Source organism: Mauremys mutica, chromosome 18, assembly GCF_020497125.1.
Source record: "Mauremys mutica isolate MM-2020 ecotype Southern chromosome 18, ASM2049712v1, whole genome shotgun sequence".
NCBI classification, from domain to species: Eukaryota; Metazoa; Chordata; order Testudines; family Geoemydidae; genus Mauremys; species Mauremys mutica.
This window is the reverse complement of record NC_059089.1, coordinates 14,720,949-14,740,713: the sequence shown is the minus strand read 5'-3', so window position 1 is coordinate 14,740,713 and position 19,765 is coordinate 14,720,949. Positions and strand designations below refer to the sequence as shown.

The 19,765-nt window shown below is 49.3% G+C and overlaps 1 protein-coding gene across 1 annotated transcript in view; it reads left to right on the top strand.

The window, feature by feature from the left end:
* The first annotated feature begins 4,495 nt into the window (after positions 1 to 4,495).
* Positions 4,496 to 19,765, top strand: part of BRINP1 (BMP/retinoic acid inducible neural specific 1) — a 93,757-nt gene continuing 78,487 nt past the window's right edge. The window contains exon 1 of the mRNA XM_044993161.1: positions 4,496 to 4,849. The gene's annotated coding sequence lies outside the window, so the exon portion shown is untranslated. The remainder of the gene's footprint in view (positions 4,850 to 19,765) is intronic.

The window sequence follows — 19,765 nt, the reverse complement described above, 5'->3', positions numbered from 1 at the left end:
TGCCCTGTTGTGCATATTTTAATATTATTCCTAAAAGCAGGCTAGGAGCACATCCAAATACAACTCTTCAGACACTGACACCAAAAGGGAAGATTGGACAGACCAAACATTTTGAGACCTCAGAAATAAGGTCTGAGGTGGAAAATTCTGGGTCTAATGGAGCTAGGCTGCTTTACACCGTGTGGGAATCTGGCCCTTGTTCATTGCACAGAGAAGGCAAGAAGCTGAAATATCCAAGACTAAAGAGAAGAGACCATTGAAAAGAAGAAGCTACTGGAGTAAAATAATTTTGCTTTTAAAAACCACATTCAGAAACCTTCTCTTCGACACATAAGAACAGACACATAGCTAAATATGCTGTAACCTGCTTAGGTTTCCAAAGCAGCAGATTAAAGCAGTGGACTATGCACGGAGTGTCCATTCAGATGGGCAAAGCTCATTGCTCACAACACAGCTGCGAGAGAACATGTTGAATACCCAATGCACCAAGTAATCCTCTTGTGATACAGACACAGTGGAGGCTTTTCTGTGGGGATGGGGTGGAGTTTGGTCAACATTTTGAGGAAGGCTATTTGTGGTGGGGAAAGGCTGGGCAAATCCTACTGCTTCTCTGTGTTTGCCTGTGCGTGGCTCTTACGTTATCCTTAGAGTATCACAGGTAACTAGCATTTCATGCAGCATTGGCATTCTGAGTTTATTTATTCTGCCCCTTTGGAAGAGGGATGGTAACTTGTAGAGAATGCTGGTGTGATGGGTAGAGGTGTAGTCTCATCTGGGTCCTGTGAGTCCTTTGAAAGTTTGGGATTCGGATCCTGGTGGGTCATCCCAGCTCACTTCACTGTTTTCCATCAGCTTTTTCAGCGTTTCAGGCCAACAGGGCCAGAGAATACTGAGTAGGAGTTTCCCAGCAGGTGCCTACTAGGCCAAGGGCCATTGCAATCCACAGATGGGTAATACCCCCTCTCATACTTGCATTGTCTGAAACAGCAACTCCCAAATGATTAGTGGTGGGGGGGAGATGCCCTTGGTGCCCTCTCTTCATTTAAAACAACCGAGTATAAAACAGAAGGAGCCACCTTAGATTGCAAGTAGATGCCAACAGGAACAATCAAAGAACATAGTAGTAACATCATCAGGCGCTTTAGTTTATTTTTTAAACAATTGCTTTGCAGACATGCAGCTTGTTTAGGGTCCTGGCCCTGAGGGTCTTAGTCCCTGTGAGTAGTCACTCACCTCTGCCAGTTGTCCCATTGAAACAAGTGGGGCTAATTTCATGAGTGGTGCCACTCCCTGTGGCAGAAGCAGGGGATGGTTGGAGAACATTTGTCTTGCAGTGAAACACTCATCGCGAAAAGTAAAACTCTGGTGCATGGGCACAGTGTAAATGGGATAAGCTAAGCCTCAAACCTACCAGGGCAGCCTGGAGTTTAACCAAACAGCTTTTAATTCTGCTGGGGAAGATTTGCAGAAGATTTAGCTTAAGACAATGCGCTGTAGCCTTGGGAGGTAGAGGGTGGGGGAGCGAAGGCTTACAGGACAGCCTGTCCTTGCAGGCTGCGGGAGGGGGTGGGGTGGATAACAGCACCACTGCTTTAGGGGAGGGATAGCTCCAGGGGCGGCTCTAGGAATCTGGCTGCCCCAAGCAGGGCGGCATGCCGCAGGGGGCGCGCTGCCGGTCCCGCGGCTCCGGGGGACCTCTTGCAGACGTGTCTGCGGAGGGTCCGCTGGTCCTATGGCTCCGGTGGACCTCCTGCAGGCATGACTGCGGAAGGTCCGCCGGAGCCGCCTGCCGCCCTGCCGGCAAAATGCTGCCCCAAGCGCGAGCTTGGCTCACTGAGGTCTGGAGCTGGCCCTGGATAGCTCAATGGTTTGAGCATTGCCTCCCCCCCAAATAAACCCAGCATTGTGAGCTCAATCCTTGAGGGGGCCATTTAGGGAACTGGGGTAAAAAGGTGTCTGGGGATTGGTCCTGCTTTGAGCAGGGGGTTGGACTAGATACCTCCTGAGGTCCCTTCCAACCCTGATATTCTATGATTCCCCATGTCCCTAGCAGAGGCATCTGATTGTTGCTCTCTCTGCCAGGGCAAGATGAGCTATTCATAGAATCATAGAATCTCAGGGTTGGAAGGGACCTCAGGAGGTCATCTAGTCCAACCCCCTGCTCAAAGCAGGACCAATCCCCAACTAAATCATCCAAGCCAGGGCTTTGTCAAGCCTGACCTTAAAAACCTCTAAGGAAGGAGATTCCACCACCTCCCTAGGTAACCCATTCCAGTTCTTCACCACCCTACTAGTGAAAAGGTTTTTCCTAATGTCCAACCTAAACCTCCCTCTCTGCAACTTGAGACCATTACTCCTTGTTCTGTCATCTTCTACCACTGAGAACAGTCTAGATCCATCCTCTTTGGAACCCCCTTTCAGGTAGTTGAAAGCTGCTATCAAATCCCCCCTCATTCTTCTCTTCTGCAGACTAAACAATCCCAGTTCCCTCAGCCTCTCCTCATAAGTCATGTGCTCCAGCCCCCTCATCATTTTTGTTGCCCTCCGCTGGACTCTCTCCAATTTATCCACATCCTTCTTGTAGTGTGGGTCCCAAAACTGGACACAATACTCCAAATGAGGCCTCACCAGTGCTGAGTAGAGGGGAATGATCACATCCCTCGATCTGCTGGAAATGTCTGAACCTCCCCAGGGACCGGGATTATTAATGGCTATTTACAGCTTGGGCAGCCTTCGCTGCTCAGTCCATGTGTATGCGGTGCCTCCCTTGGAACCAGAGAGCCCTGACCTCACGGCTGACCCCCTCTTGCCTTTTTTTTTTGCGGGGTGGGGTGGGGAAGAGGGGGATAAATCGCACCACTGCAGCTGCCTTTTGCTGTCCAGAGACCCAGGAAGGGAGAGGGAGGAAGGGAGAGTCCCCCCCCCCCCCGCCCAGCTCCAGCCGTTGGACCTTAGCCCATCTTGGGAGCTTGGCCGTGGAAGCAGAGGGGCCTGAAGGCACCAGGATCGCAGCTCGGGCTGCCGGCTGCCTCCTGATGCTGCTGGGCGCTTCAGACCTTTTCCTAGCACAGCGCAGCTCCATCCTCCGCCGGCGGCTAGTGCCTCCCGCTGCCCGGGCAGCTCTGGAGAAGCCCCGGCCGCCGAGGCTGGCTGGGTCGCCGAACGCCAGCCGGAGCTTTCCGGCCGGGGGAGCCGGGTTCAGGCGGATGCCGGCGGAGGAGGAGGAGGAGGACCAGCGGGGCCGAGCGGCGGCCTCTCTCCAGCCGGGCTCTGGCCGCCGGAGGGCTGAGCAAGGGGGGACGTGCCCCCTGCGGAACTCTCCTGGGTGCTGAACGGGGACCCCGGGTCTCCGCAGAGCTGCCAAGCGCCCCGAGGAGCCGGGGGACTGGCCGGGGCGCCTCGCCTCCAGCGGGGGCTACGGGGAGTGCTGGCCACCCGGCCGAGTCACTGCCCCCAGCCCTGCCGATGTGAGATACAGCCCTGCCGCCCACCCTGCCCTCTGCTGCCTTCCCGTCACCCAAAGGAGGAGGATGCAGCGAGCAGCCAGCGGCCTGCAATCGCTGCAGGGACTCCAGATACACACACACACAGTGGGGGCATTGCCTTGCACCCCCCCGCCATACACCCCCCCACACACCCCGCAGTGCTCTGAGGGCATTGCCCTGCAACCCCTGCACCCCCCCATACACACACACAGACACACACACACACCGCAGTGCTCTGAGGGCATTGCCCTGCAACTCCTGCACCCCCCCCATACACACACACACACACAGCCCCACACCCCGCAGTGCTCTGGGGGCATTGCCCTGCACACACCCCCATACACACACATACACACACACACCCCGCAGTGATTTCCCTGCAAACCCCCCCCCCCGGCCCATTCAGTCTGTGCCCGGGACCGGGCTGCACTCTCCCTGCTCCAAAGGAGTTTGCAAGAAGGACTTTAAATGTGAATCGAATCGAATCCCCAGCGCAGTGAGCGCCCGCAATCCCCAGCTCCTCTGCTCTGCGCTCCAGCTCCTTCCCGAAGCATAAGCTCGCAATAAAATAAAATAAAATGCAATGACCAGGGAGGGGAACTTCCGTTAGAAATCCCCCCCCGCTCCCTTCTCTCCCCCGTGCCCCCCACCCCAAATTCAACGCAAGCGAACCCGCCAGTCCCACCCACGGCTGGCCCTGGCCCGCAGAGCGGCCCCCTGCCCACCCCACAACCGCTGTCCCAGCTCGAGTCTGATCCGCCTTTTACACGTCCCGGGCTCTGTCTGCCCTGCTCCTCCGAGCCGGCCCCTCCCCGGGCCCCCCCCCCTTAGCCCTCCGCCCCCGTTATGTACAAAACACTTTTTTAGAATAAAATCTCCGGGTTTAGGCTCCTCCCTGTCCCCCCCCCATTCATTTTATCCAGGCTGCTGCAAGCCCCGCCCCTCCCGCGAAGCCCCGCCTCCCGCTTCTCTCCCGAAGCCCTTTCCATGTTCATTTCCAGCCCCCGCTCCATTCTCCCCGCTGCCTCGGCTGCTCCTTCCCCGATGGCTACAGACTGATCGGCAGAGGAGAGGGGAGGGGAGAAAAAAGGAGGAAGGAACAGACAAAAAAAACAAAGCAAAGAAAGAGAGAAGGAGAGAGAAGGATTTGCCTCTGCCCTTAATGCCTGCGATCTGGATCCAGGGAAGGGATTTTCTGTCTGAGCATGAAAAGTGCTGCTCGAGCCCCAGGATTCCCACGCCTGCATGATCAGCCCAGCGCCCAGTATGCCAGCTGGCCACAGCAGCGAGCCCACCACTTCCCGTCGAGCCCAATAAACCCCGCCGGCCAGCAGCTCTCGGCCAAAGAGGAACAGTAACCTCAGGTAAGGGGAGGGTTTCGTTTCATCTGCCTCGAATCTCCTTGCCCCGGTGCCCAGCTTTTGGACTGCGTTTCATGCCTTCGTCGTGATCCCTTCTTTACTGTAATGTCATTTTCTAGGGTGTCCTATTGAATCCCATCCCCCCCCCTCCGGAGTCAGTGCCGTTGAAATCACACACACACACACACACTTTGCCTGGCAGTCTCTTTCCCCTTCTCTCCCCCCCCTTGGGTTTGCATGAAGTTAATGTGCTGTTTCAATGCAGAAGTCCTGTAACCTAATTAGCTTCTGGTGTGTGTGTGTGTGTGTGTGTAAGTAACACGTTTGTGGCTGTCCGGACATTTGCACGCATGGGAGTTGCTTCATGCAATGGGATCACGTAGCTAGGACAAGGTACATTTCTAAAATGTACGGGAGGAAGGGTGCAGCCTTCGGCTGGAGCAGGAGGTGGGGGTGAAAATCTACCGCTCTGTCTGGATTGCAGAATATTGATACATCCCGGGAAAACGTCCCCAAAGAGATGGTGTCATCTCCACTTAATCCACTGCTCCATTTGTGCAAGTGACAAGCAAATCCCGTAGAAGGGAGACGTCTGTAGCTTTAAATCCCACCCCGGGTTGATTGCTACTACCCCGAATGGGAATTGGACGAAACTGAAATACAGCAAGGAAGGAAGGGGAGTTGGGTGGGGGTGGGACATCTGTATGTGCGGGGGGGGGGAGAGGACCATAGATCTGGGTGGGGGGGTTGTACCCCCCTCCTCTCCCCAGGGATGGGGATTTTTGTATGTATTGACGAGCCGCTCAGTGGTGAAGGCTGCTTGCAATGCTGCCTGGTAAAGGAGCATAAGTTTGCTTTTCCCAGTCCATAGGGGATTTGGGGAGGTCAACTGAGAGAGCACTTCCACACCATTGCATCATCATCGCCGACAGGTCCAGCACAGATTCCATTTTTTGGAGGAGCCAGGAGGCGTGTGGGGGTGTGGGAGGTGTCCCTCGATAAAATACTGGGGGGGGGGAGGGGTGTAGGAGCCCTGGAGAGGGGAAAACAAACTGCAGACAAAATGCTGACGAGCTTCATGGATGAATGTAGACTTGAGACTGGCATCTGGAGTCGATGCTTTCGATACCACAGTAAGATTGCTCGTGTTAGCCCGGCTTTCCATCTGGGTTTATAATAATAATTCGTTAATGGGAGTTAAGCTGCTTTCGGGAGAGTTGCAGAGAAGTGTGTGGTGTGTGTGTGTGTGTGTGTATGTATGTGTGGGGGGCTGTCAAGTGGAGAGAAGATAATCAAGGTTGTGGCACAAGAAAGGTGCAGGGTTTTTTTTTTTAAATATGTATCCTAGTTTCTAGTGATTCTCTCTCTCTCGCCCCCCACCACACCTCACAAAACTTGGTCTCTTTCCCTCCCCCCTTCTTGTACACAAGCCACACACCATCTTGGACGCACACAACTCCCCACCCCATGCGCACGCACACAATCTTGGTTTCTCTCTCTCTCACACACACACACACACAATTTTGGACTAACAATCTCCCACCCCCATTCTTGGTCTCCCGCACCCATCTACACACACACCACTGTCACTGCATTGCCATTCTCACTGTTAGTGCAAATCAAATCTCCAGGCAGGTTTGGTGCCCCCCCCCACACACTCCTCTTTGCACATCTCTAGGTAAGCAACTCGCTTGGAAAGCACAGTGTTCTGCTTTGGATTATCTCCCAGGCACTGATTTGGGGGTTGTCTGCTTCCACAGCCCATTGCCACTCAGCAGAAAATGCTTTGCACGATTTGTTGCGTTTTACTGCTCTTTGCATGGCCCCAGGACTCGGTGATTACTTCACCCCAGCAAAGGCAGACAGGCTTCCCAGGAGGGGGAACCATCCTGCACCCTACAGACTTTGGGCTAGAGACTGGCGGGATGGCTTGCAGAAATCACACCGGCCCTGTTATAGTTGTGTATATCGCTCTGTGTGTGTGTGTGTGTGTGTGTGTGTGTGTGTGTGTGTGTGCACGTGAGAGAGAGAGAGAGAGAATATCTCTGTGTTTGTCCACAGGACACCCATAGTTTTCCAAGGTCCCACTTTACTCTAGTTCTACCTATTGGGGTCAGAGCAAAACCCTCCCGTCCTTGCAGCACAATCCCTCACCAACAGTCCTTTGCTTTGCTACCCGCCTGGTTCAGGGATGAATACACTGGTATGGTGCTTGAGGGGAAGATGATGTCACTGGTTTAAGATGCACTAACCACCACCACCCCTCCTCCCTCCTCTCTCTTCCAAGGGCCTAGTTAGGAGATTGTGTAATCTCCCTAAGGGCAGGAATCTAATGAGGCCAGCTGACTGTCCTGGTAAAACTTCTGATTTCAGGGACACATTGAGAGAGTACTGCTACTTCTAAAAGCTGGTTCCAAGAGGGATTGTGAAAGGTTTATCCATGGTCTCCCCTCCTGCCTGCCTCCCCTACCATGTTTAATACCTTGGAAATATGTATAGAGCTAAATGGAACAGAGATGGTATTCTGCTTCTGGCGACTGTTAGGTGGAACTGAGCATGACCATTGAGGGTTATTACTAAGATGGTCTTTATAACACAAATCTTGTTGTCCTCACTCAGTCGAAACTCCCATTGCCTTGCCCGAGAACATGGCTTGAGGAAGCTCTGAAGAATTTGGCTCAGAGAAAAAACTGTGTGTGTTGTTGTGTCTCTCTGCCGTACTGAGACATCAGTTTGAATTTCCAGATGTGACCCAGACATGTACACTCGTATAGTCACATATGATGCAAAGGCAGTGAAAAAATCAGATCTGGGGTTGCGAAAATCGACACTTCTAGATTTATGTCAAATATCAGCAAATAAATGTAAAAAGAAACCCTGAAGGGACAGGAGGGTGAATAAATAAATAACCCAACAAGTAAACAAATGCAAGTCCCTAGATGAGAAATTAGAGCAGCTGAACTATGTTTGGGGGGGGGGGGGGAAGCATGCAGCAACGTACGTGTGTGATCTCTAATGTCCTTTGTGTGTGTTTGTGTGTATGTGAGAAACAAATGCATATACAATTTAAAACCTTTCTGGTAACACTGATATTTGCTAGCTCAGAGTCCCTGCGCCTAGTATCTTCATTTACACAGGGAATCAGTGTCACAGGATGGAATTGTGACTCCCAGAAGGGGGCGCTCTGACTCCATTTCTGTTGTGGGAATGCTTTGCAAAGCAGGAGATCAGCTGGCTCCACAGCAGCTAGGTTTCCAGTCAGGTTAGACATACCTGCCTAGAATAGGTTTGGTTGGAGGCATGCAGACCTGCATGCGCTGCCCTTCTCGGTGGCGTCTTCACTCCTCACACAGTTGCAGCCAGTAGCTAATAATAATAGCAGATAATAATAATAATAAATAATGACATATACACTGTCTTTAGTCTGCAAGGATCCCAGGTGCACTAACAGGCTCTGGGCCAAACCCTTTGTTGGTGTAAATCAGCAGCCCTCAGCTGAAATCAATGGGGTTATGATGAGGATCCGGCCCTGTGCATAAAGGAATCCCTTACCCAGTGCTGAAATGCAGCCACTTCTGGGATGGAGGCCAACAGCTAATCTGGGCCAGAAACACTACAGCTTTTAAGAGGGGGAGTGAAAAAAAATAGCTTCTCACATTGAAAGGGCAGAGATGAAGTTAGGGATATGGAGTATAATCACCCATAGTTGGGAATGGCCAGGCTTGATTAACAGCTCTACTCTTGCAAAATAGGGGTGGGATCTTAATTAGATTAAGCAGTAAGGACCTTGTGTCAGATCATCCCAGACCATGCAGAGGCTCCTGGGCATTCAGAAGTTGAGCTGGCTTTCTCTTTGGAGTGGAGAAGATCATGGTCTGAAGGTCCTGTCTGGGAGTGGTTCATGGGGCACAATCTGGTCCATTGGTTTTATTTATCATCTGAAAGATGGCTTCTCCCATGAGCACCATATCTATGCTCTGATTGGTGCAGAGTTGACTCAGAGAAAAGGGCCCTTCCTACTGAGTTACACTTGCCACTTCCTGCAGTGTCCTGAGTTTTCTGTGGAGGTTTCCGATATGGCTACTTATGGGCCCAGCAGTGCTTTGTTTATGAGATCTGAGAAGAACGCAGCTCCGTCTGGCACGGCTGCAGGTTGTAACTTTGGTGGTGGGGACCCTCGGGTTCCCCTGCTGAGACTGAATCTAGGTTATGTTTTGCCTTTGTGTGCGGGGTTAGAGTGAGTTAATCTGATGACTTCAGTTTGGCATATGAGAGAGAGAAATAATCGTTGACATCATCTTTAGACATGACAATCTGGGCTCTTCCTTTTAATCGGGGAAGAGAGTCAATGTAATTAGAAAAGAGAAAGAACGAAGGGCCTGATTCACTGCCCACTGAAGTCAGGGGAAGGACTCCCATTGACTTCAGTGGGCAGTGGATCAGAGCCTAAGCGAGGACGGCATCATCTGTGACATGTTTCTGTGAACAGTGGCTGGGGCTACAGACTAGGGGTCTCCTTGCTACTTGTGTGGAGGGGTTTTAATACAACATATCTACCCCTTTGCACCTTCCCTTTGCAACAAACAGCTTTTTGTGCGCTGATGACGCAAGCGATGGAGCAGAAATCTCCTGAAGCACAACCAAAGGAGGGAAGGGTCCTTCTTTATTTGTTCAAATGGAGCACGTGCCGTAGGCAGAACTTAGTGTTGTCTATCAGGTGTAGTGGGCAGGCGATGGGGCTTAGACGTGGAAGTGTTATTGAGGGGTCTGAACAATGTTGAGTGATGATGCCAGGTCAGTGTCCACAGCACAACTGTGTTGACTGGGCGATGTTGACTAGAGCATTGCTCCAGTCTGACAGCACACAAAATGGAGCCCTGGCAGGTGTTGATTCTAAGACCCTTGTTGACAGGGTTGGTTCCATTGACTTCAAAGAAACAACTCATTTAAGAGCTGCTGGATGTGACCCTGTGACAGTCATGGGAGCAGCAGCTGGTGCGGCCTTCAGGGCCCCATCCAGAGCAGCTCTGACTGCTGGTCTCCAGACAGTGACTGGTTAGATGGGGTTCAGGCTGCGTTCTCTTGTTCAGACGTGTGTCATTGTTGCACGCTGTTTATACGGGTGAGATAAATACTTTACAGAGTACGGAAGCCCGGACATTAAGAGGACGTCCGACTGCTAGGCAAACGCTGGGTGCTGTTGTCAGGACAGGCTCCAGTGTTGGGCACTGGCTACTGAGGCACTAACGCAAATAGTGACCCTCGTGTATCGATGCAGGACCTTTCGTCTCAGAGGGTGGCAGGATGCTCTACAAATCACGTCACCCATCCCTGGATTATTGTGAAGCCAACCTGGGGTGAAACGTAGCGGCTGTTTAGCAGCTACCCAACAGCCCGAGGGCAGAAATAAAAGAGGGTTCTGTGCCTAAATGAAACTCTAGAAATACAGGCCAGCAGTTTCATCTAGCTCTTTTTGTTTAAAAGGGAAACATAATATCGGAACGGAGAAAGAAGTCATGACATTGTTCATACTCGCATGCTGACCTGCACTCTCCAGCTGGGATGCTTAGTCTCTAGCGATCATGCTTTGCAGAGAGCCTGGCATGTCATGCAGCTCGCATAAAAACAGCAGATCTTATCAACACTCTGCCAACTCTGCTTTGAAATCAGGCGGAGTGAGAGCAGCACTGGCCATCCGGTAACAACATCTGATGCTGTCCCTGAGAGCTTGTGACGTGTTTGGCGTGGCTCAGAGGACAGAGTGTCGCCTTTTGCAGGCTGTTTCACCTGAACTAGTACAAGCGGAAGCCTCGTAGGTCTGACAAGTATTAGTATTGGTTGCACTTTTTTAATTCGGCCCAGTACCGCCAAGAGTTGTAGCACAGAGAATATACAGGAAGGGGCTAGGATCTCAGCTGGTGCCAATGGAGCCACTGGCCAGGGCCAGCCTTAGGAGCAGGCCGTTAGGATGGCCACCCAGGAAATCCCTGGTTTTGGTTGGAGTGAGGGTTATGCCTGACAGGTCAGTTCTATTTATTTATTGCATCTTTTGGTTGGGTGGGGGTGGGGCACTGAAAACTCTTTTTGCTCCCTGGATGACAAACCCTCTCGTGCTGGCCCAGCCAGGGGAGCGATGCCAACTTACACCAGCTGACGATCTGTCCCTTAGGGTTGTCTTTGGACCCGGTATCACACCGCCCCCTCATTCTGGAGTCTGCAATTCTGTAGGACCTTAATGATTCTGGGTGCAGTTATGTGGAAGCCCAAGTGATGTCATTGAGATGTCTATGGACCCCCACTGGGACCACGGGTGAGGTTGATAGACATACCACTGACAGCAGGTACTGACATCCGCAGCCGTTTGTCCCTGCACAAGGTGGGTGCTAACCATGGTGGGGAGGCTGGGTTTTAAAAACCTTGCCCTTAAATGTGCTGTCATTACAAGTGCAGCCCGTGTGCGTCAGTCACGGTTGCGGAGGGACAGAAGAACAAACCAAGGTAGCTCATAGAGTAGTTCAGAGTCAGGGCTAGAAAGGGGTAAGGAACGGAAACTAGTCAAAGAAGTAGGCAAAGAGATGAATTGTGATGCAGGTTGAGTCTTGAGACTGCAGGGCAGGTATGGACACTGGGAGAAGCAGGTGTGAAGGATGCCACCATCGGACAGTTGCGATTTGCAGTGGGAAGGCTGTGAATGCAGGAATTGCAACATCATTATCAACACATGACTTCTCTTTAGAGCATGTAACCACGGTGAGAAAGTAAGGGAAACATCAGAAGCAAGCGAGATCCTTATGTGGAATGTAGAAAGAGGTGCTGAAGTTGTGTAGAAATTCCATTGATTCTTTGCATTAGTCTGTACTGTGAGAGACTTGTAAATATCGAGGGGGGGGCACTTTTTTGCTGGCAATTGTGGGGTAACACCAGCAGAAGCTGAAGTTTACATGAAGCACCCTGAGGCAATGAAGAGCAGTAGCTTGCAACAATTGCATAGTGGTCATGGTAAAATTGCAAAAAGAAATAAAATATGAAATCACGGCAATGCTGCCGAGTGTGTATAATGTATCCTTCAGAGCACAGCTGTTCCTGGAGCTGCTGGCATGGATTCATATCCTGCCTCAGATTTGCTTAAACAAATATATATATATATATATATCCTGTTGGCTTCACTGTTTCTAAGCACAGAAACCGTGATAACATGTGGCCCTGGGTGTGCATCTTGCTAAAGACAGCCTAGGAAATTACAGAGTGATGAGTTACACCCAAGTTCCAGGCAAACTGACTGAGGATATTTTTAAAGGAGAAAATAACCCAGCACTTGGATAAGTCATAAGGGTTTGGGTCTAACTAGCACCTCTTGTTAAAGGGTAAATGAGGTCTTTCAACCCATTTAGAAAATTGTGACAATGTTCATAAAATAGTGGATAAAAAGGGACCTGGTGATTATAATTTATCTGATTTCCTCTCAGTCTCACATGTCTTTTGAAAAGGTCCCTCTTTAGAGACGTTAATCCCTCCTGTGAATTAAAAGGTAGCCAAGTACTATGAATTAAGGAGTCATCATGAAGAGCTGCTGCTCAGAGGGGTGGAAGTTAATCATGGGGAAACCCATTGGTCGATATCGGATCAGCATTGCTCACTACTTTTGTTTGTGATTTGGAAGAGGATGTGATTAGCAAATGGGTGATGATGGAAAAGGCTAGTTAAAAGCAAGGACATTATGGGGCAATTTAAGAAGAATCTGATCAAACCAAAGGATTAATATGACATTTTACTTGGAGGAATATAAAGTTTAATGGACTTTGGGGAAAATAACCTTAACTTGCAGGATCCTCTGAGGAAAAAATATTTATGTCCTAGCTTAAAGAGAGCCCCTTAAATTAAGGCACTGAAACTGCATAGACCCTGATTTGGCAAAGTACTTATGCATCTGCTTGAATCTGTCCCCACGCATCAAAGCTCACCTTTAGGGATGTACTTAAGTCCCACTGACTTGAACAGGTGCTTCAGTGCTTTCCTGAACTGGGACTCCAGGACTCACTAATGGTGCAGCCCTGCAGACAGATTCATGCAGGCAGACCCCTCACACCTATGCAGAGCCCAATAGACTTCACAAGGAGCTGACTGCAGGGTCAAGGCCCAAAGAAAGTCCCCATGCCCTAGCATGTACTAGGTTCAGTGTGAACCCTGTGTAATAATAATAAATAATATAGGGAGATATACCGATCTCCTAGAACTGGAAGGGACCCCAAAAGGTCACAGAGTCCAGCCCCCTGCCTTCACTAGCAGGACCAAGTACTGATTTTGCCCCAGATCCCTAAGTGGCCCCCTCAAGGCTTGAACTCCCAAGCCCTGGGTTTAGCAGGCTAATGCTCAAACCACTGAAGTTTAGTATCTTTGGTTGTTCCAAAATCCAGGTCAGGAAGGGTGACAGGAAATTCCCCATGGCATTATAAAGACCTACATATCCTCACTGATAGAATCAATGGAGATGGATGGCAGCTTATAGAAGGATACTTGAGGCATTAAAAGGAAGGGTAGAAAATAACAGAAAATACATTATAACTGAATGATACTAATGCATTTTCAATCTGCTTTACAAATATTAACCAATTAAAAAGGAGAGAGGCTGAAAAGAATGGGTTATTTAGTCTGGAAAAAGAATGGCATTGAGGTACATGATATACAGTTATTTGAAGGAGACAGTAGAAAGCAATCAGAAATATTTGTACTCTGTGATGCGACAAGAATTAGGGAATATATATCAAAGAGCACAACATTTAAAACAAATGAAAAGGAAATATATTTTTTCGGTGAATAGTCAAGCTAAATAATGCTCTGCTGCAGGGGGTCATTGTGCGTGGCTGGATTTGAAATGTAAAGGTTGGGTTGTGGCAACTGGCAACTCTGCTATCGAAGAGAATGAGAATCATATCTCATGGTTCAGAGCATGAACTGATCATTTTCTGGGGTTAGGAAGGAATTTCTCTCTCTGCACAGAGCCTTCCGCAGCTGGTAAGGGACTTGATGCTGCTCCCACTGAAGTCAAAGGGAGATTAGGAATTGACATCTCTGAGTAAAGGGTCATCCTCTGGGCATTATAGGAAGGTTTCAGTCACTGAAACAGGCAGGATACCAGGCCACATGGACCAGCAGTCTGATCTGATGTGACCACTCCCATGTTACTATGTGAGACTCGCTCATTGACTTCAATAGGGATTGGAGCAGGTCCTAAAATGGGAGCTCCTAAGTAGCTGTAATGAGCCTGAGCTGCAAATCTCAATCCACGGTATCATTATTATTATTTTTATCATGGTAAGGGCCTCAAGTGTGGGCACAGTACATACACATGCTGCTGGACACGGTACATACACATAGAAACATACAGCCCCTGCCATGACGAGGTTACAACCTAAGCAGACAAGACAGGCAAGGAATGGGGGAAAGGGTCTGCCACCACCCTTCTTTTACAAACGAGGGACGGAAGTGAGAGCTCAAGGGCTCAATCAAACTCCCTTTACAGTTCACTAAAAATTTGTCCACGGACTTGAATGGGCGTTGGATCTGGCTGCATGGGACAGGTTTTCTAAAGAGTGTTCAGCACGTTGGGGTGTCAGTGTGGGAATGACACGGTTCTTGAAAGTCTGTCCCTGAGATCTCTAAAAGAGTGAGGTCTATGTGACTTGCCCAGGGTCACAGAGGGAGTCAGTGGCAGAGCCAGATCTCCAGACTCTCAGGGTAGAGTCTTAAAAAGACTCTCCTTCCTCTCGTCAGAGCCGAAATTCAGGGGATTCTTTGGATCTGGGATTTCGGATTGGGCCCACGACTACTTACAGATGCCTCTATATATAGCGATTCTGCCTTTGTCATTGCAACTCTTTTAAGGCAAGTGCGGATGATTACACTGCAAAGGTGGCACCACACATGAGGTGTATAAAAAAGATACATAGACATGCAATCAGCTGTAGAGACAGCGACAGCAGTGAGGGAGCCAGGGAAGAAGGCAGGGTAACTTTTCAGAGCAGGTGGAAAGGATGAAAAGGAAGCAGCTGCAAAGAACGCGTGAGCTCTAGATGGAATAATCAGCCGACAGGAGACATGCGATCTGGGGGATCTGACAGGTAGAACATGGAGTTCATTGGCAAGGCAGGTGTAAATGCTGAGATAAGCTGCCGTTTAGGGGTGAATGACTACTCAGCTTATAGGATAGGAAATAAGGGGGAGATGCGATGGGCAGGTGCAAAACCCACGATAAGGTATTATGTAGGTTTGAATGATTACTGTGTTTATAGAGGCTTGCATGGAAAGGGGAGGGTGGAGGGGAGGTGCGAACAGGGAAAGCTTTCCTCATGCAAAATTAATAGGAGAGATTCAGGCAAGAAAGTAATCATTGGGTAGATTGGCCTCTACCTGCATTCCAGGAAGCTTGTTTGCCGATGATGGAGGCTGGGGGTGGAAGGGAGTGAGGATTTACAGACAGGGACGGCAAGAATGGGAATCTGTGCAATTCTCCATTGTTGTTTTTCTTGAACAAATGTAGTAACAGCAGACTGGGGGGGCCAGGTCCAGATGGTAAAGCGGGAATAACTCCATAGGCTTCAGTGACATTACTGGGGACTCACCCCCATACAAATGAAATCAGAAGTTTGCCCCTTGTCTCGGTGACTGGGACGGCGCCTTAGAGGAAAGCATAACTTCCTCGTCGGATACCACTCTAGTGAGCCTAACTGAAGTATAGGAAAGGGGCAAGGGAGGGATTCATTCCTCACCCTGGCTGCTGATCAGCCAATGCCCTGAAGCATGAGGCTTGATGGCCCTTAAACATGTAGGTGAGGGATCCTTACTGTGAAATGACTCTCAGCTTGGTCATGACTTGAGACCAAACCCTGGCACTCCAGAGCTAAGAGCTCCTGCTGCTGCTAAAGGATTAAGGCCCAGGTCCTTAAATATATTTAGATGCCTAACTCTCCTCGCTGGGAACTATAGCAGGCTCATATGCTGTGTGGATCAGGCACAGTGGGGGAGGCTGAGCCCACTGAATGGTGGGTAACATCTGTAAATGCTATTCTTGCCCATATGCTAGTCTTATCCATAGCTGTCCAGCCCTTCGTTTGGAATACTGTTTAACCCAGCGATGTCTGATTGCTGAAAGCAGGGAGGCACTGACCCTCTTTGCTTCATATCAAACCCACTCAGCCATCCCAGGTTCCGGTTTTTCACTTGAATCCCAATATTCTTGGCCTCTTGTGCCACTGAGGAGAGGGCAGGACAAAAGAGGGGAAGAAAGAGACAGACCCCAGTGGAAACATCGGGTGGAAAAGAAAACAGAGACTGGAGCAGAACAGGAAAGGAATTTGGAGGGGAAAGGAAGGAGCAGAGATAGGAAACGGGGTAAATTCTAATGAAAAACGCTTTCAAATTTGAATTCCAACTCACTTTTATCATGGTTTTCCTATCCCTCAGAGAAGGCACTGGCACAGGTAGATTTTTTTTTTCAAATTGACTCACTCTTGGATAATAAACGAAGGTTTAAATTACAGGGGAGAATAGGTTCAGGAACTCAACAGCTCAACAGATTCACAGAGCTTCAGTCTCCCTGCAATTCCCCATGCCTGGCAATGAGTTTGTACAGGCTGTTATTATTAATTATTAATTATTATTATCTGTTTTATCATAGTGCCTAGCAACCCCACCTAAGATGGGGGCACCAGAATGCTAGGCCCTGTACAAACACACAGTGAGAGACTGTCCCTGCCCAGAATTGCTTAGACTCTAAATAGACAAGACAGATAACAGGTGGGAGAGGGAACAGAAACGTGGCAGAGAGGAAGTGACCAAGGTCACACAGCAGGTCAGTGGCAGAGTCAGGTAAAGAGTACTTGTTTTTTCTGACTCCCAGGCTAGTTCCCTCTCCACTGAACCACAGGCTAATTATCATGCACTTTCTATCATCCTTCATTCCTCCTTTTCCTGCACTCTCTCTCCATTCACCCTTATCACTGTCTGTCCCCCTCCTCGCTCCTTTTCATCCTGCTTTCTTCTCGTCACTCTCTCCTCCTTTAGATGCTCATTAATGCTCTAGCATGTGTTAATAATGAGCCTTAGCCAGCATCATCTAAGATGCGTCAAGGAACGGGCCGTGGTGGGTACAGTGGGAGAGAGGGAGGAGATGGAGGAGGAGAAGGAAACTGATGTGTGGGTGGCTCTGAACTTATTTCAGTGTCTGGCCCTGGATTCCAGCTGAGGCTCTGTGGTAAGATACAGGACCCAGTCATATACGCAGAAGCTGCTACAGCACAGCACCCTGCATCACTACGGAAGCAGCTGAATCCAAATGGAATAAGAAAGGAGCAGAGTTTTGGACTTTGGCTGTGGCTGGAAAGCTGGGTGGATTTATCTCCTGGGGGCAGCCAGCCGGCAAAGGGGAAGCAAAGGTTCAAATGAAGCATGAAGGAATGCAAGACATTTTTTTTATGAGGTGGGAGAGGGGAAAGCAGAGCCTATATTATCTATGCAGTGAAAAGACCTAGAACTTGGCTACAATGTGTGTCTGGGATTTTAGTCATCCGTGTGGGTTTCTGCATGGGGACTTCTTCCAATCCTAGAATAAAATCAGACGTGAGTGTGAATATTCAATCAGACACAGGGGTTACGGTGCTCTCTGCTCACTGGGTTTTGCATGCTGGCGGGGATTAGACTACCATCTGGTTTGCACAATGTACATCAAAGGATTAGTACCTGAATCCAAGACACTGCTCTAATTCCTGCTGACTTTCTGAAGTTCTGCAAAATTACTTTTTTGTTATTATTTGGCTAATAGATTGATGTGGACAAAAGGACATGAATGTTGGGATGAGGCACATCTATGGGACAGACAGGCAAAAGAGCTGGCGGATTAAGATATTTTCGTTGCTGTTAGCGACCTGTAGAAGTGAGCTGTAAAAATATCCGATGTGATGTAGGAAGGCTGGAGGCAAGCACTTGCTTTAGTGCTTAGAGTGCTGGGAAAAAGGTGTTGCCTAGACTGTCATTTCAGTTGCCCAAACAAGGAAGGATGAAGCTGGTAGGTGTATGTCAGGAGGAGGCTGCACACCTACATGACGAGCTGCCTGTGACAGAGCAGATACAACTTTTAGACAATGTTTTCACCTCTTAGCTCATAGAGCCACCTTTGGAATACTCTGTAAATGGCCTTGTAATGTGATAGACAACTTTTGGCCTTGTCTGTGGATATAACTGCTCCAAAGCACCCCTCTTTTCTTGGGGTAGCCTCACAAGACACCTTTATGTACACATGAGAGAAGGTGATGGCAGAATACGGGTTCTGCGTTTGATTCACCCCATTGTGAGAGAATTTTCTTTTAATGTTATGCCAGGGCTGTGACTGGAGAGGAAGAAAGTTTTCTCCTTTTCTGCTGCAGTCCCCATCATGTCTCCGCCAGCACAGCTGTCCTGGCTGGTAGACAGTCTAGCCAATGTGGAAATCTCTCCCTCTGGAGGAATTTTCTAGCTACTTTGACCACACTTGGACTTTGCCCACTGACTTCAGAGGAGCAGATTTTGGCTGGGGTCAGGCAGCTGAAGAATCAAATGTGATGTCTTCTCTGGGTCGGTTTCAAGCTGACTCACTCAGTGAGACACCAGAAGTATCAGGGACACGCCAAGGTGTGATTTCCACCTCTACCCAGTGGTGCTGGTAACATCTCGCAGAGGTCTATTTCGTGCATTATTGGTGGAGGATGCCAGCAGGCCAAGGTGCCCATTTAACCTACTGGTCAGTGTATTTTGTGTTCACTTCGATGCGCAACCCACAGAGGATACGAGTCTGTCAGAACCCCCACTACAGCACCTTGTTAGTTGTAGGGCTTATATGCTATTGAGATCCCTGGTTCAATGCCTGGTGTGTCAACCAAAAGGTTGTCCCTCACGCCAGCATTTCGCAAGCCAACGACTGCCAGGCTCCTGCTCCAGGACCCACTTTTAGATTCTGATAGTCTAGCAAATTGCTCTCTAACATTCTGCGGAGGCAGTAGCCTTTGCATTTTCAAGGGTCCTAGGCCTTCCCTGACCTCCTTTTCCATCGGGGCATGGTACAGAGAATCCACCAGCCTTCTTGGTCAATGATAAAAGAATCAGCATGGATACTTGGCCTTTCCCCCTCGCCAGGAGGAAATCATTGGTAGTCTGTTTATATTCTCTGTGGATGGGGCAAAGAAGGGAATACATGAAACACTGGGCTGGAAGGCAGCTTTTCATTCCTCTGTCAATGCTTGACATCAGCACCTCAGTAAATAATAAATGGTATCAGCTGAGGCCTATTTTCCCCAACAACTTCTTTTCATCCTTGAATAACTAAAATAAATAAATAAAAAAAATAGTTCAATGGATTTTACTCGAACTTGCCAGAATTATCCCCCCTGAGGCCTGAGACGAAGCTTGCAAAACTGCAGCCGAAAAGAATTTTTCAGAAAGTTACAAACATAGGAAAATGCTGGCCTTACAATGGAAGTCTCAATGTAACCTTAACAGTGGTAGGGTTCATTATCAGCAAAAAGCTGTAATCCATAACGCCAGGCCATCTGGAGCAGCGGTAGACCAAATGGGGAGGGACGAGGGAGAGAATCTGCATGCCAAGGTGGAGTTTAAGCATATGTGTGGGGTAATTGATTTTGGAAATAGACATGATTGGCCAGATTTGGCTCTAAGAGCCAAACATACACAGAGACTGCAACCCAAAAGTAACCAGAATATTAAAGGGTGTATGTCATCCACTGTAAAGGGTAAGCAAGTGCCTTGGGTTTTCCCTGGCTTGTCGAGAGCACCAGCCAATCCATCTTTCCTGGGTAGCAAAGCAGAGGTGCAGATGTCTGTTCTGGGTGCCATGGAAACCTAGGGTTGCCAGGTGTCCGAGTGAGTGACGGT